The sequence below is a fragment of the Chionomys nivalis genome, chromosome 3 (genome assembly GCF_950005125.1).
Source record: "Chionomys nivalis chromosome 3, mChiNiv1.1, whole genome shotgun sequence".
NCBI classification, from domain to species: domain Eukaryota; kingdom Metazoa; phylum Chordata; class Mammalia; order Rodentia; family Cricetidae; genus Chionomys; species Chionomys nivalis.
Window position 1 is genome coordinate 123668862 of NC_080088.1, and position 17165 is coordinate 123686026.

Below are 17165 nucleotides of genomic sequence, written 5' to 3' on the forward strand. Positions count from 1 at the left end.
CAGTTTGTCCTATATTATTACTGGTACTATGAATAAAATAAAACTTCATATCAGAGTGGTAGCAGCAACAGGGACCAAAGCTGCAGCTAGATTTCCTACAGCCCCCACTTTCCCACCCCACCCCACATGTCTCCCATCCCCCCAATCTCCCCCTCCCTGCTCCCGCACTGCCCCTCCCACTCCCCCAACCGCAGCCACCTGCACATGATGTTCCTCAGCTTCTCCAGGTTGGCGGCTGTGAAGTACCAGTAGCTGCGGTCACACCTCTGCACGTCTTTCTCAATGCGGTGGAGGTTCACTGTGTACAGGTCCAGTAGCTCCGGCTGTGGGCGGGAGAGGAACGAAGGGGGCACTGACCCCAAGAACTACTTCCAGCCCTCACCTCCCAACAGTTCACTCCAGAGTTGACTTTCTTTGTTTCCTGGGAAAGTTATTTTCACTTTGCATGATGTAAAAGTATTCTTTTGCAACCAGGTCTCATGATGTAGCCCAGGCTGGTCTGGAACTCCTCCTGCCTCAACACCTAGAGTGCTGGGACTGCAGGCAGACGTGTGTTCTTCCACAAGAACACATATGTTCACACACATAGTGCATCAGAACATAACAGTAAACAAATATATTTAATACATTTAAAAGCGGCACAAAGCTGCCACCTCAGTCCTCAGGAGCCTGAGGTAGGAGAATTGCTGTAAGTTAGAAGTTGGGTTACATAGTGAACTCAAGGCCAGCCCAGGCTGCATCATGAGCCTCTGTCTGAGAAACAAGGAAACGAAAACAGAGTAGGGACAGGAGCCAGATTCTTAGAGTCCAGCAGGGATCTCACAGCACACAGGAGAAAATAATAAGTCACGTGAGAAAGACATCCGGCTCACACTAGGCACACAGATTGAAAACAGACAGGTTTGGTTGCACTGAAGATCAAACCCTAGATCCGGCCAGGCAGGTCATGAGCTGCACTCCCAGCTCCAGCAGCAGACATCGCTGAAGAGAGAGCCAGGAGCTGGAGACCCAGGGGAAGGTGACTGTTAAGAGGAAAGTGAGAAGGGCATGGGAGGTGTCCTGACAAAGATCCAGCCAGAGATGCAGGAGGAGAGAAGAAATGTCGAAGCAGCAAGAGCAGTGTATTGAACAAGTGTGACACTCCAGGACCAACTGAGTCACAAGCCCAACAAACCCTGACTGGGAAGAAAGGGAGACTTGCGCCAGAAAGAGTGGCTCACAGTGACAAAGAGAGACCCCTTATACACACAGGTACATTGTGTGTCTGTGTGTTTCTGTGCATCTGTGTGCATATGTGTGTGTGTGTGTCTGTATGTGCATGTCTGTGTGTGAATGTGCCCTTATATGTGTGTCTGTATCTCTGTGTATGTCTATGTGTGTTTGTATGCATGTGCATTTGTCTGTATGTGTGTGTCTGTGTGACTGAGTGTGTGTCTGTGTAACTGTGTGCGTGTGTGTCTGTATGTGTATACCTGTGTGTGAGTGTGCACTTATATGTGTCTCTGTATCTCTGTGTATGTCTATGTGTGCTTGGATGCATGTGCATTTGTCCCGTGTGTGTGTGTCTGTGTGACTGTGTATGTGTGGTATGAGTGTGTGTGTTACTGGGGATCTAACCCAGTGTTCTGTGCAGGGTAGGTAAGTGCTCTGCCACTGAGCTACATAATCCATCCTGGTTTTTACTTGTTCATTGATTTTGTTACTGTTTGTTCTAAGATGGAGTATGTGTAGACCAGGCTGTACTGGAACTCACTCTGTGACCAGGCTGGCCTCTAACTCAGAGAGGCCTGTCTCTGCCTCTCAGGTGTTGGGATATGGTGTGGGAAGTCCTTTTGTATATGTATTGCTTTTATTGGTTAATAAAGAAGCTGCTTTCAGCCAATGGCTTAACAGAATATAGCCATGCTGGAAGATTTTATATATATATATGGAGAGAGAGAGAGGAGAGAGAGTAGGCAGAATCAGGAGATGCTATGTAGCCCCATGGGAGACAGATGCTGGGGACGGAACTTTACCCAGTAAGCCACAGTGATGTGATGATACACAGATTAATAGAAATGGGTTAGTTTAGGATACAAGAGCTAGCTAGCAATATGTTTAAGCTATTGGCCAAACAATATTGCAAATACTGTTTGTATTTTTTCTATAGTTTCTGTGTGATTATTTTTGGGATGAGCAGCCTAGAATGGATGAGCAGCCTCCCCCAACAGGGATAAAAGTTGTATGCCACTGTGCCTGGTCTACTGTGCTTTGATGATGATGATGATTTGATGTGATCTCTTGGTGTGGAATCTGCAGAATTTACTGGCTGAGGTATGACCCTATCCCCTAACAGAGAATATTTGGAAAGAGGGAAAACCCCTCTTTAAATGCATGGCTGTTAGACAGGCTTCCTGACAATAAGGATAGACTTGGAAGGAGTGGGGCGGAGTCTTCGAAGGGCAGGTACTCCTCTCCTTGGGATGGGGTTACAGAGGATAAACTCAGTTGCAGTTGAAATACAGTAAAAGTTAAAAACTGTGTGGCCCGAACCTAACCTATGAGCATCCAGCTGATGACAGAGTATGCCAGAGAGTCAGAGGGTCCCTCGAGATTGAGTGGCCAGGGGAGCTGTAGCCACTGCCCCACCCTGCGGGGAGAAATCATACTGCATACACTAGTGCAGGGAAAGATCTGAATGCCAACTTAAAGTCTGCTTCCGACAGAATACATTCTTCACCACTGTGAAGTTGAAAACCATAAACTGAACCATCACACACCAGGGACCATCTGTTGTGTGGATAAGGCTCTTGTACACGGTAAAGATCTGTCACTCATATTGGTTTAATAAAATGCCGATTGGCCAGTAGTCAGGCAGGAAGTATAGGTAGAGCAACCAGACTAGGAGAATTCTGGGAAGAGGAAAGGCAGAGGTACAGTTGCCAGTCAGACATAGAGGATGCAGGATGAGAATGCCTCATTGCGAAAAGGTACCAAGCCATATGACTAAATATAGATAAGAATTATGGGTTACTTTAAGTTGTAAGAGCTAGTTAGTAATAAGCCCGAGCTAATAGGACAAACAGTTTATAATTAGTATAAGTCTCTGTGTGTATCTTTGGGACAGAACGGCTACAGGACCAGGTGGGACAAAACCTTCTGCCTACTAATGGTGCCCATACGTTTGGCAAGAATTTTCACATAAAAACTGAGAAAGCTTTTTAAAAAAGGATTCTAGATAGACAAGAACAGAGTTAAGTGTTAATTATAGGTAACCATCTTTTCTCCAACAGGCTCTGTTTGCTGGTGGCAAGCATAGGTGCAGCTCCTTTAGGAGAGACTTTCTGACTAAGCATTAGCAGCAAAAACCTCACAGCTCTTTCAAGAGGCTCTGCCATCAAACATTTAAGTGGTGTTTATGAGCAGTCGGCATCAGGCTTCTTGGTGATGGCATGGACCTAGAAACTCCACAGAGTCATGACAATAAATCTGGATCCTGCAGTACATCTGCCATGAAACTAGACTCTCAAAAAGCTAAGGAATGGGATGGAACCAGCCACCAAAGACACAGCTTTAATCCTATCCATATCACTTAGCAGAGTAAAGACTTATGTAGTCAGAAAAAGATAGAGAGATACAGTAAAGACAGATTCAGACAAAATAAAACTCTCTAAACGGGTTTATAGTACTTTAAAAATTATATGTAGATTTGGGAGAGAAAAAAAGATAGAGAAAGTCCTTAAAAAAAAAAGAAATAGGGTAGTTGGGTGTTGTGGACCATGCCTTTAATCCTAGCACTTGGGAGGCAGAGGCAGTCAGATCTCTGTGAGCTTGAGGCCAGACTAGTCTACAGAGTGAGTTCCAAGACAGTCAAAGATACACATAGAAACTTTGTCTGAAAAAAAAAATCAAAAATTAAAAATAAAAATAAAAGATATAGAGTAAAAAAAAGCCACATAATGATGAAAATACACAGAGAATCTAGATACTGTATGTTATTGTGTTGTCTTTGAATTGTTTGACTGCCAAGGAAGGAACAACAGCTGCTAAAAGACATTTGATTATTAGTGCTGTTGAATCAATCCAACCTATATATTTTAAAAATACCTTGAGTTCAAAATTAAAGTTAAAAGACATGTTACTTTGAAGAAGAGGTTCTGCTTTTATTTCCACAGGAAATAAGAGGCTGTGGATTCATTCTGAGTTTTAAAAAATCAGGTTTGATCAGGGAAGACTCCCTGAGAAATCTCCAATGGGAACAGATGATCCAGACGACCCAATGTTTCAAGCACCTCTGCTGCAGTTTCCTCTGAGTTTTATATCAAGAAGAACAGCCTTGACACTGCTAGCTGAGATGACCCAGCCTTACAGAATATTCCAGTCAGGTCCTAATCATAATCCTAAATTTTCTTTAGGTCCCATGAGATTGTCAGTGCCCCAAAATTAGTAGGAATTAGCCTAGAAAACTATGCCCACACTCCCTAAAATGGATTATGAATGTTTGTCTTTGTTTAATGTGTTGGTTACAAATTGTTATGGACAATGGTTAGGAAAAATGCTAAACAAAGGTGATTAGATTCAGGGTCTTGTTTTGAAAAGAACAAAAAGAGGAACTGACGTGGGATAATGCTCTTGTACCCTGTAAAGATTTGTCAATCATATTGGTTTTATAAAATGCTGATTGGCCAGTAGTCAGGCAGGAAGTTTAGGTGGTGTAACCAGACTAAGAGAATTCTGGGAAGAGGAAAGGCAAGAGATGCGGTCACCAGCCAGAACCAGAGGAAGCAAGATGAGAATGCCTTAGTGAGAAAATACCAAGCCACATGGCTAAACCTAGACAAGAATTGTGACTTAATTTAAGTTGTAAGAGCTAGATAATAATAGGCTTGAGCTAATAGGTCAAACAGTTTATAATCAATATAAGCCTCTATGTGTTTCTTAGGGACAGAAACTTCCACGTATAATCTGTGCAAACATGGCAGCCATGTGGCCCTGCACTCAGTAAAGGGATAGATGTCAGGATGAGGGAAGGAACATTACTCAGGATGAACATGCATGAGGGCATCTTCCTAAGAGATTCTTCAGCAGCTGAGGAGATGGCTCAGTCAGTAAAGGACTTGTCTGGCAAGTATGAGAACCCATGTTCAGACCTCTAACACCCATGTAGAAAGCCAGGCATGGGGACACATGCTTGCTCTTACAGAGCTGAGGAGGGGGAGCCAGGAGGATCCCTGAGGCTTGCTGGCCAGCTAGGCCTGCAGAATTGATGAATGACAGCCCAGGGAGAGACACTTAACAAAAAGGAAGGCCCCTGAAGACCTGCTCCTGAGGGTCTGCTCCTGAGGGTATCCCTGGTGTTTGCACATGCCATCACACACATGCCAAGGTCCACAGACCTGATTCCAAAACCACAAAGAAGGAACGTCACAGAGGGGCTGGAGAGATGGCTCAGTGGTTAAGAGCATTGCCTGCTCTTCCAAAGGTCCTGAGTTCAATTCCCAGCAACCACATGGTGGCTCACAACCATCTGTAAAGAGGTCTGGAGCCCTCTTCTGGCCTTCAGGCATACACACAGACAGAATATTGTATACATAATAAATAAATAAAAAAAAAAGGAACATCACAGAATAGGCAGGGTCCCAGCCCTGCAGCCTGTGACATTGGATAGGATGAAGAAGCATATGGAAGTCACTGTGGCATGTACTCCAACAAAACACAGTTGTAAACTGAGGAAGAAAAGAGCCATAGGAGAGAAGGTACTGGGGCCCTTTGGGGCCCACCCGCCTCTGTTTCCACACTAGAGATGTGTGTCCATCCAGAGAAACAGGTGGGACTCATGGCTCAGTACTTCACTTTCTCCCACACTGTGACCCCCCTGCCATTGCCCACACTGCCCATTCCAATGCTAGGCTCTGCCACACAGTTGGCTTCAGCCAGCGATGGCAGTGCTATGAGTGAGCCAGACAGAGCAGAGGCTTGAAAGATACATGGGCATGACGGGTCTCTCTGCTTAGCATCTGCCTTTGCCATGAGTACTAGCCTACGTTTGCCTAGGTTAGCCCAGGTTAGCCTGCCAGAAGATAAAACACAGACCAACCCCTGACTACCAATGTCATAATGAGCCTAGCTTGGGGCAGAGCTTCCCAGCTGGCCCACAGACTCGGAGGCAAATGTAGGGCCCAGTAGGGCCCAGTGCTGGTTGGCAAAGTGGCTGGCCTTGGGTAACTGGTTACACAGCATGGATGTGAAGCTGATGACATCGTGGAGAAAGTGGATTTGTTTCTGAACTTTGCTTTAGGCTGTTCAGCCAAAGTCTGTGAAAGCAGAGGTTAGCCTTAGCTACCAGAGGTCAAGGTCACCTCTGAGGAGGCTCCAGGATGCAGCTGGGGAGCTGAGGCTATGGCAGGGGACTTGTGCCATAGCCAGGAGAAGGGACGGAGTCAGGTTTCCTGGCTCCTAGCTCAGCAGGCCTTCCTGCTGCAACGATGACTCTCTGTGATGGGAAAAAACAAACGGCAACCAGTCTCACCCTCGTAGGGGCAAGACCCGGTGACTTACAGAGTAGGTGACGCCGCTGGAAGACACAGGCGATGCCTCGTTGTTGGCCGAGGAGGTCACAGCCAGAGAAGCCAGAGCAGGGAAGAGGCTCTCCATCTCCGGCTCCTCAGAGAGGTTGTCCTCACTGTCAGCCCGGCCGTGCTTGTCCGTCTCGCCCGGCCAGCCCTCTATCATGGCGCCATCCTTCTCAGGCAGGGCCACGTCCAGGCTGCCAGGGATGGACATGAACTCCTCCATGCTCTCATTGGCAAGGAGGTCACTCTCAAGACTATCTTGCACCGCCAGCTCCTCCCGGGGGGCTTCGTCCCGGGAAGTGGTGGCTTCGCTGCTCTGTCCGTCTTCTACGCTGCTATCTCCAGGTCGAAACACTGCGGGGAGGCTGCGCTGGGCGTCCAAGACACTGTCTTCGGTGCTAAGGCTGGGCTCGGAGTGCTCGGAGAGGCCGGACGAGAAGTTGTGGGAAGAAGGGTGCCCAGAGTCTGGGGAGCAAGTGCCATTTGCCGGGTTCCCGTTGGGGACTTTGGGTTGTTTCTCTTCTGACCTGCCTTCTACCTCTGTCTGTTCCACTTCATCCACAGACTCAAATACCTGAGGAACGGGACACACAGATAGGCAGGTCAGGGTGTGCAGGGCAACTCAGTTTAAAGTAGCAACTTAATATCCAACAACAGGGGTGTTTCGGGATGGATTTACATGTAGTGGAAAAGCATGCAGTCAGTACAAAGGCAGTGTGCTCTTCTTAATGAAAGTCAACAACCCAAGTGCTGAGATTATGCTGGCAATTCAGGAGGTCAATAGGGACATGCAGTTTGGGGAGAAGGTTGCTTTTCACCATACAGACATCTAATATTGGGTTTATTTGTGGTTCTCTGTGTCCCTCAGCTGTAACCCTCAAGATCACAGAAAACATCAGGTTCCAAAGCCTCACACTGATCGTCTGTGTGGCCACCATCAACCTCAGTTCACTGGGTCTATTTCCGCATTTTTGTGTGCAGTGCTGGGACCTCTTATAGACTAGGTCAACATGCACACACACACACACATACACACAGATTTTTCTACCCATAAGGTGACATTCTGTGCATGTTTTTATACTTTTCACTAAAAACAGCTATTTTATTTTTTATTTATGTGTCTATGTGTACATGCCCACATGAGTGCAGGTGCCCTTGGAATCCAGAAGAGGGCACCAGATTTCCTGAGGTTACACCTGGGTTATGAGGCACCTCATACAGGTGTGGGGAATTGAACTTGGGTTCTCGGCAAGAGCAGTTCATGCTCTTAACCACTGAGACATGGCTCCAGACTGCTTTGTGCTTTTCTTTCTGTTTAATGAGGCTCCAGATGGAGTAAGCTTTACTAGTGATGCCAAAAGCTGTTGAACAATACATCTGCTGGCGTTTATGTGGGATCTTAAGAACCACCAACTCTTGCTCTACATTAGGTATGTGTGTGTGTTAAGGCATCCAGAAGGTTCTGGAAGGCCACACAGGAGACATGATGATTGTAGTGGTGATTGTAGCACTGCTCCAAGGGAGGACAGAGGTGCAGGCATGAGGTGTGACGTCTTACAGGAGAGTAGGCTTGTGTTCAGCCTCCGAATTCACAGAGGCTGGGTCCGAGATTCAACCAATGTTGAGCAAAAATACCCTGCAAGCCACTGCACCTGCACAAACCGGGCTCAGGCACCTGTCCTTCCTTCCTAATGACACAGCCCGGTGGCTATTTCCGTGTCGTTTTACCCTGCACTGCTCTATGGTGACCTGAAGGATGCACTGGCCTGTGTACACACTTGTCATTTTACACAAACAACTAGGATCCTGGCATGCTGATGTCTGCGAAGGCTGCATCCCATCACTGTGGATTCAAGGAGGCTGCAGGCACTTGTGTGACTTAGAGAGCACACTCCAATACAGTCATAAAAAGCTCAAGATAGACCCAGTGGTGGTGGTGTACTCGGGAGGCAGAGGCAGGCAGATCTCTGTGAGTTCGAGGCCAACCTGGTCTACAGAGTGATTTCCAGGTCAGGCTCCAAAGCTACAGGGAAACCCTGTGTGTGGGGGGAGCCCAACACACAACACATCAAGCAGTGAGTGGCTGGTAAACGACGAACATCCAACCCCTACAACCCTAGGAGGAAGGGCAGGGCTGGTGTGGATGGGGGGGGGCATGAAGGGCAGGGCCTCTGAAAGTCACCTGTGTGCTGCTGCTGGAATCGCTCTGCAGTCGGAGGTTCTGGCGGCCTGAGCTGCAGCTCTGGGAGGACTGAGGCGGATAGGAACCAGAGACACAAAGATGGAAGGTCACACTAGGGGCTCCATTCCTTCTGGCTAGCACAAGCTCCCTCCCAGAGCCTCTGCTCCTGCTGCTCCCTGGAGCCTCCTTGGAGATGACCTTGGCCTCTGGGTCCCACCTTCCAGCCTCCACATTAGAGCACCCCACCTTTAGCAAACTTGAGAGCTTCTGGCTAGGATTTATGTCCTTCCAGAGTAACAAGTGGGACTCACGGTTCAGTTTTTCTGTCCTACCCTCCCCACTCCGACCCTAGGCTCTGCCATGCAGCCAGCTTCAGTCAGTCTACTCTGGGCTGTTCAGCTGAGGACTGTGTAAGAGCAGAGATCTGTCTTAGCTACCAGAACATTCTTGAAAGACCTTGTACATAGTAGGTGTTCAGAACACATTAGCTGAACATATGGAGGGCAGACGCTACACTGGAATCTGATACTGTCTTCTTAGGGTTGTACCCACACCTCCACCATTCCTACTGTATGTATGCAAGAACTGAGCCCAAAGGTAAGGAACTGGTAAGAGACTCCTTGTGGGCTTTGAACCTATATCTGATTCTGGAGTTTCCCCAATCCCTCCCGCACAAAAGCTAATGGCAAGGCTGCCCCAAGGCTCTGTCCCTCTCACGCTGGCAGTCTCTCAGACCAGCTGTCCTTACCTTGTTACTGATGGTAGAGTCCCGGTGCAGCATCCGGTGAAGATGGCTGTCCAGGCTAGCCCCTGAAGAGCACTTGGCCAGGGCAGCAGCGTGGGACTCCCGCTCCCTCTGTCTCACGATAGCCTCACAGCCCAGCCACTCCGACATGGTTTGTGCATAGCAGGCATGGATCTGTTCATCCACCTGTCGGCACATGTGCAAGTCACGTGAGGTGCTGAGCTCCCTGGACTCTGACCTGTCCACATGTGTGCAGTCAGCACCCAACAGATGCGAGCTTCAGCCGCACTCTCCTTCTGGCGCTCCTCCTTTCCCTATTTCTCCTCTTACACAATCTTACACACTGCATGATTTCTCTATTTCCTCATTCGTTTATTAATTACTTAATACATTTACTCATTACTTTTTTTTTTTTTGGTTTTTTTCGAGACAGGGTTTCTCTGTGGTTTTGGAGCCTGTCCTGGAACTAGCTCTTGTAGACCAGGCTGGTTTCGAACTCACAGAGATCCGCCTGCCTCTGCCTCCCGAGTGCTGGGATTAAAGGCGTGCGCCACCACTGCCCGGCCTCATTACTTTTTTTAAATAAGTACCCACTGTGTACTTATTACCAAGTCAGGCATATAGATTACAAGATGAGCAAGATTCTGCCATCCATCCACCCACCCATCCACGTACTCATCCACCCACCCATCCATGCGTCCACCTCCTCCACTCTCTCCTGTCCATCCACCCACCCATCCATCAGGTTAGGACCACTCATAGACAATAACAGATGGCACAGTCACTGCTGGAGTTTCTCATTTTCAAGACTGAATATGCCTCCATCACACGACCCAGTAATTTTACCACCAGGCAATTCTCCAACACACAGAGCCCGTACTGGAAGTCAGTTGTGAACAGAGATTCATGGCCGTGCCTAGCTACTGATCAACTGCTTCAGAGTGAAGCCGTGGCATCTGCACATAGCGATGCTCAGCCACGGAAGGAAGAGCATCACGGTTCTGCTGGAGGTCACCATGTGGGAAACTGAGTAAAGGTCACGTGGGTCCCTGTAGTGCTTCCTACAAATGTGCAGGAGTCTGTAAGACCTCAAGATAGGAGGTCGATTTATTTGAAAGTTCCCTTGTATCATGTTTCTACCACACAGCTCTTTCCTGATGTTCCTGCCTCTCCCCTGTCACCAGCAACACTGCAACAGGCAAGCAGGGCTCCAGAGTACCCAGTTCCACACGGCTCATACACACAATGCCCATCTGCCCAGTACCCAGGGGTACAGTGTCCAACTGTGTGGTACCCAGCTCCACAGTACCAGGTGCACACTGCCCATGCACACAATGCCCACCTGCCCAGTACCCAGATACACAGTGCCCATGCACACAATACCCATCTGCTCAGTACCCAGATACAGTGCCCATGTACACAATGCCCATTTGCCCAGTACCCAGGTGCACAGTGTCCAACTGTGGTACCCAACTCCACAGTACCGAGGTGTACACTGCCCATGTACATAATACCCGTCTACCCAGTGCCCAACTGCGCAGTACCCAGCTCCATGGTACCCAGGTGCACACTGCCCATGCACACAATGCCCATCTGCCCAGTACCCAGGTGCACAGTGCCCAACTTCACGGTACCCAGCTTCACAGTACCCAGGTGCACACTGCCCATGAACACAGGGTCCATCTGCCCAGTACCCAGGTGCACAGTGCCCAGCTGCAGAGTACCTGGCCAGGTTCCGTGTGCAGCTGTACAGTGCCTATGTGCACAGTGCCCAGGCACACAGTGCCCAAGTCCACAGCACCCAACTCTGCAGCACCTAACTCCATAGCACCCAGCCCCATAGTACCCAGCCCTGTAGCACCCTGCTCCTTTCATTGCCTTCACAGGTGACCAACCTCCTTCCTCTCCATCTCCGTCATCCCGAACTGGTAGTGGCCCAGGAGGAAGGGCCAAACTGCCCTGCGGATCTCGGGCTGGACACCCCCGTAGTAGATTAGCCGCAGCAGCTCTGGCTCTGGGTAAGTCTGTTTGGGAGAGGCAAAAGGTCTGGTCAATGGAGAAGCCAGTGTGGCCTGCAGCCCTGCAGTCTTGTTTCTGTGGTGAGACCCTGGTGTGAACGAGCATCCTTCCAAATGCCTGTGTTAGTGATGTGGTCCCTAGCTAGGCACTATTGGAAGCTGGTGGGGCCTTGAAGAGCTGGAATCCCATGTCGGTCTTAGGTCACAGTGGAGGAATGGTGGCTCAGCCCCACCCATAGTAAGCCTCTCTGTTTTGCTCCTGCCATGCTGTCCTGTGCTGCCTAGACCCACAGAGCAACAGGGCCCATCAGATTTAAATCTCTACAACTGTGAGCCAAGATAAACCGTTTTTTCTCTCTAAGCTGTTCAGTCTGGAAACTGGTTACAGTAACAGAGAGATGACATAATACAGGAGCCTGCAATTAACCTTAGCACAAGAGGAACTAAACCAGACAACACAAACCATCTACCAGTGGGGGCGTCCGAGGTCAGGGGAGACACACACTGTTGTGTGGGGAAAGGCCGAAGTGTGAGGAGCAGTGGCAAAAGATAAAGATGTGGCTGTGTCTAGGGTGAGCCTGTTTTTATGAGATGACACAAAAGGTGGGCACTGTGTGACCCCAGCATTCAGAGCAGGTCAAGTCAGAAGGTCAAGGTCGTCTTTAGTTACATAGAGCTTAAGGCCAACCACATGAGACCTCCTCTAAAATCAATCAGATAAAGAACCCAAAAGCCAGGAGGGAGAGAAAGGGGCAGGGGGAGGAGGCAAGTGCCCAAGGCAGTACCTAATGAACTAGTCTTTCCATTTGATCCATACTCAATCTCATCTTGAGTTAGCTTGAAGAAAATTAAAGTGAAATAAAGCAAACTGAACATTTCCAGCTGCCTCCTCTCACACCATCAACCCCCTGCACAGAAAGGGCTTCCGAGGCTTCCTGTGGTGCAGGCTGGGCTTTGTTACTTCAAGAAAAGTCACTGGTGCAAGCTTTGCGGCTACAGTGTATCCTTAGGCTGCCAAGAGAACTCTGACCACCCAAGTAGATAACACCTGCATAGTTAGCAATCAGAAAATGGGTTGTGGCAAGAACGCAAAGTCTTCATCAGAAATGACTTCCTTTCTTTCAGGGTTGTGGGGAGAATCCCTGGAGAGCCATCTGTATCTCAGCTTTTTTATTCCCTTATTTTTTATTTTATGTACAACAGTGTTTTGACTGAATAACACAAGTGCACAGTGTGCATGCAATGCCTGCAGAGGCCAGAAGAGGGCCTGGGATCCCCCGAGCTGGAGTCATAGATGGTTGTGAGCTGCCACGTGGGTGCTGGGAATCGAACCCAAGACCTCTGGAAGAGCACCCAGTGCTTTCAACGGCTGAGCCATCTCTCTAGCCCCCTCACTTTTCTGTTTTCTTGGTTATTTGAAATAGGGTTTCTCTGTAGCCTTGGAGTCTATCCTGGAGCTCGCTCTGTAGACCAGACTGGCCTCGAACTCACAGAGATCCACCTGCCTCTGCCTCCTGAGTGCTGGGATTAAAGACATGCCCCACCACGACCTGGCTACTTTATAAGAGTTATAAAATCACTTATCTCCAGGCTTATCATTTCCTTTTGAGGAAATTTCAGTAGTTGTGTCTCTAGGAGTTTGCGAGTTGTGTTGTTAGTTTGTTGGTACATACATTTTCATAGTATTTGCGTGTTATCTCCCATTCCTTTGCCTGTAGAGTCTATAGTGATATCTCCTCTTTGACTTCTGACTGTGGTCATCTATGTGCCCTACACACCCCCTTGTGGTTCTGATTAAGAAAGTGCTTCCCAGCTTCACTGGTCTTTCCTGAGAGGCAGTTTTATTGCTATTTATCATCTCTATTCTCCTCTTTCTGATCTGATTCTGCTTTGATCACTGTTCATCCTTCCTCCTGTCTTCTGTTTGCTTCAGGTTCAGTTTGCTGCCCCCCTCAAGCACTAAGATAGAAGGTTAAGTCATTGACTTTTACATCTTTCTTCATTTTACTTTATAGGTTAAAAAAAACCAACCTGGACCTTTGTATGTATGTATTTTAAGCGTATGTGTGAGTACCTGCATGAGGCTATGTGCACTATACGCATGCCTGGTGCCCTGAGGGAACTGGAGTCACAGGCCACTGTGAGCTGCCTGCTGTGAGTGCTGGGAACCAAACTCAGGTCTCCAACAAAACCAGTGCTCTTAACCACTGAGCCATCTCTCCAGCCCCTAGACCTCTGTAATACTATGCTATGCTAAATTTTAACACTTATCGTTTTATTTATGGTCTTGGTTTCCATTGCTTGCAAATGCCATAACTGCAATTGTTTGCTACGATGAGAAGAGATGACAATGAAAACAGAAAATCCAGTTCCTGGGCTCCTGGATCCACTAGACTCCATTTCCCAGCCTGCTATGTAACTCGGTGGGGTCATAGGACAGTTTCTGGCCAATGGGTGTGAGAGAAAGTAATGGAAGCTATTTGCAGGACTGGGCAGGAGGGGAGGGAAGTTGGTGGGTTCCCACAGGCTTCCCAAGAGACACTGAGTGCCAGGGAATGGCAGGTTCACGAGTCTCCCAGGTAAAAAGAGATGTGCACCCATTGACAGGGCTCCCAGGGCTGTTCAGTGAGAAATAAGCCCAGTGTTACCTGGCAACAAGAAAGCAGGTACTGTTTGTTCCTGAGACTCAATGTACCCAGCACAGGAAGGTGGTTAAACCTTGAGAAAGGGTCAGGCAGTAGGAAGGGAGGAGGAAGTACTGGAGACTCTCTGGCTCATCTATTGTTTCATCCAATTTGACCTTAAACTGGTGTCTCCCAAATTGGATCACAGAAGCACTCCAGGGACTTCAGAAACACAGGCGTGGGCTCCTCTCCCGGAGATGCAGGCTCTGCCAAGCTGGAGCTGAGTCTAGAAGCCTGTCAGTTCTGCAGCTCTGCAGGAACCAGCAGGCTCACACTATGGCCGTGGGAGGTTGCGAGAGTACTCTGGCTTATCTGCTTCATGTTTTAATACACAGCAATCTACTTCTAGGAACCCATTCTCAAAATCAAAATGCCAGCCGTACAGACAGGCATGTGCCAAGCGCTGCTGCCGCTGCTCCTGTACCACTGGACATGAGTCTTTAAAACAAGTGGGAAGAAAGCCAGGCCCGGTGCAGGTCTGCAAATCCAACCCCAACACTATGGAGACTGATGTTGGGGGGGGTGAATCCAAGGCCAGCCTGGGCTATCTAGTGAGATTCCCACCCCAACCCCCAACCCAGGCAACAACAAATGAGAAGAAAAAGGGAGGAAGAGAAAGAGAAAGAGATAGATTGAGAGAAGAGAGAGAGAGAGAGAGAGAGAGAGAGAGAGAGAGAGAGAGAGAGAGAGAATTCCTGTCAGCAGGAATTTAAATAAACTGTGAGGAGCCATCCACAAACACAAAGTGCTGAGTTCTGGCTCACTATTTCTTTGAGATCTGGAAGGTGGGTCTGAAAGCAGAGCTGCTCACTGAACTACAAACAGAACGCTAACAAGGTATAGAAGACGCTGCCCATCTAGAGGCCAAGAGATGGCTCAGCAGGTAGAGGCACTTGCTACCACAGCAACCTGGTTTCAACATGGTGGGAGGAGAAAGCTGGCATCTGCAAACTGTTGTCTGCCGACCTCCACGTGCACACGGCATCTGCATGCCCCCCACATACAAAATAAAATAAATACTTAAAAAATTTAAAAAATATAGAATAAGGTTAGGTATAAATATTAAGCTATGGCTAGCTAAATATTGCAATATTATATATACATTTCTATAACTCTATAGCTATAGATGAGAGATCAAAGATAGGATGATGATAACTTTAGAAAGTCTATGTATATATAATAAACACAGAAATATATAAGAGCTGTATAATATGCAGTTAGGCATAAATGTATCTTTATATTAAAGATATTAAAAATATTAAAAAATCCTGATGAACTATATTACTGTATATGACTTACATGTCTTTTTTGTTTATTTGAGACGGGTCTTACTATGTAGCCCTGGCTGTGCTGGAGCTTGCTTTGTAGACCAGATTGCACTTGAACTCACAGAGATCCACCTGCCTCTGCCTCTCGAGTGCTGGGATTAAAGGTGTGTGGCACCATGCCTGGCTTTGACTTGTACGTTGTAAAGTGTTCTGTGGGTCAGCTCTGTGCGTGCATACACATCTGTGGGTCAGCTCTGTGCGTGCATACACATCTGTGGGTCAGCTCTGTGCGTGCATACACATCTGTGGGTCAGCTCTGTGCGTGCATACACATCTGTGGGTCAGCTCTGTGCGTGCACACACATCTGTGGGTCAGCTCCAGGATCTCTATGTAGTGCTGTGGCTAGCTCTGATTGCCAACTTGACAGAGAATAGTATCACCTGGGAGATGAGCCCCTCTGGGCTCTGGTCAAGCCTCTGGGGAATTAGCTTGATTATGTTAACCAGTGTGGGAAGACCTATCTTCATTCCCTAGCCTGGGGACCCCAACTGTGCAAACAGAGCTGCCTGCAGTCATCCTTCTGTTTCTTGCCAGTGGATGAGACAGGAACAGCTGCCTCCTGATCCTGTAGCGTCGACCTCCCCACAAAAGTGGAACAGATGTGGAACTGTAGTGAAGAACAACCCTTACACCTTTAACTTGCTCGTGTTGGGGTATTTATGATAGCAATGGGAAGGGAAACCCAGACACCGGCTGCATTTCCACACGGCTTTGTAACTGTAGGTACAGAAACAAAGACACGGGCACAGATGGACAGCACTGGAGTAGGTACCCAGGGCAGCCTGACACAGACAGACAGTGTTGGAGCAGGTGCCCAGTGCAGCCTGAGACAGACAGACAGACAGTGTTGGAGCAGGTGCCCAGGGCAGCCTGAGACAGACAGACAGACAGTGTTGGAGCAGGTGCCCAGGGCAGCCTGACACAGACAGACAGTGTTGGAGCAGGTGCCCAGGGCAGCCTTAGACAGACAGACAGACAGTGTTGGAGCAGGTGTCCAGTGCAGCCTGAGATAGACAGACAGACAGTGTTGGGGCAGGTGCCCAGGGCAGCCTGAGACAGACAGACAGACAGTGTTGGAGCAGGTGCCCAGGGCAGCCTGAGACAGACAGACAGACAGCGTTGGAGCAGGTACCCAGGACATCCTGAGACAGACAGACAGTGTTGGAGCAGGTGTCCAGTGCAGCCTGAGACAGACAGACAGACAGACAGACAGACAGTGTTGGAGCAGGTGCCCAGTGCAGCCTGAGACAGACAGACAGTGTTGGAGCAGGTGTCGAGGTCACCACCCAAGGCCCACATGTGCTCCAAAGCAGCTATGAATTCATTCAACACATAACCATGAACTTACTCAGAACATTATGGTATGAACTCAGGTGAACCCAGAACTCACAAAGTGGCAGAGACTGGCCTCAAACTCACAATCCCCCTGCCTCAGCTTTATGAGGGCTTCAGTGACAGCTGTGCACCACCCTGCCCAGTCCAACTGTTTCCTTCTCTTCTAAGTTGAACATCCCAGTCCCTAATACTTGGGTCCTGAAGGGTTTTACACTTCAGATTTTTTGTGAATGTTTGAATATTTGCATGTGTGTGTTTGTGTGTGTGTGTGTGTACACATATACTGAGACATCTATAGGGATGGGCCACGTCTAAACACAA

At 48.4% G+C, this 17165-nt stretch overlaps 1 pseudogene; it reads right to left on the minus strand.

The window, feature by feature from the left end:
* Nucleotides 1–17165, minus strand: part of LOC130872270 (small G protein signaling modulator 1-like) — a 92283-nt pseudogene that overhangs the window by 15984 nt on the left and 59134 nt on the right.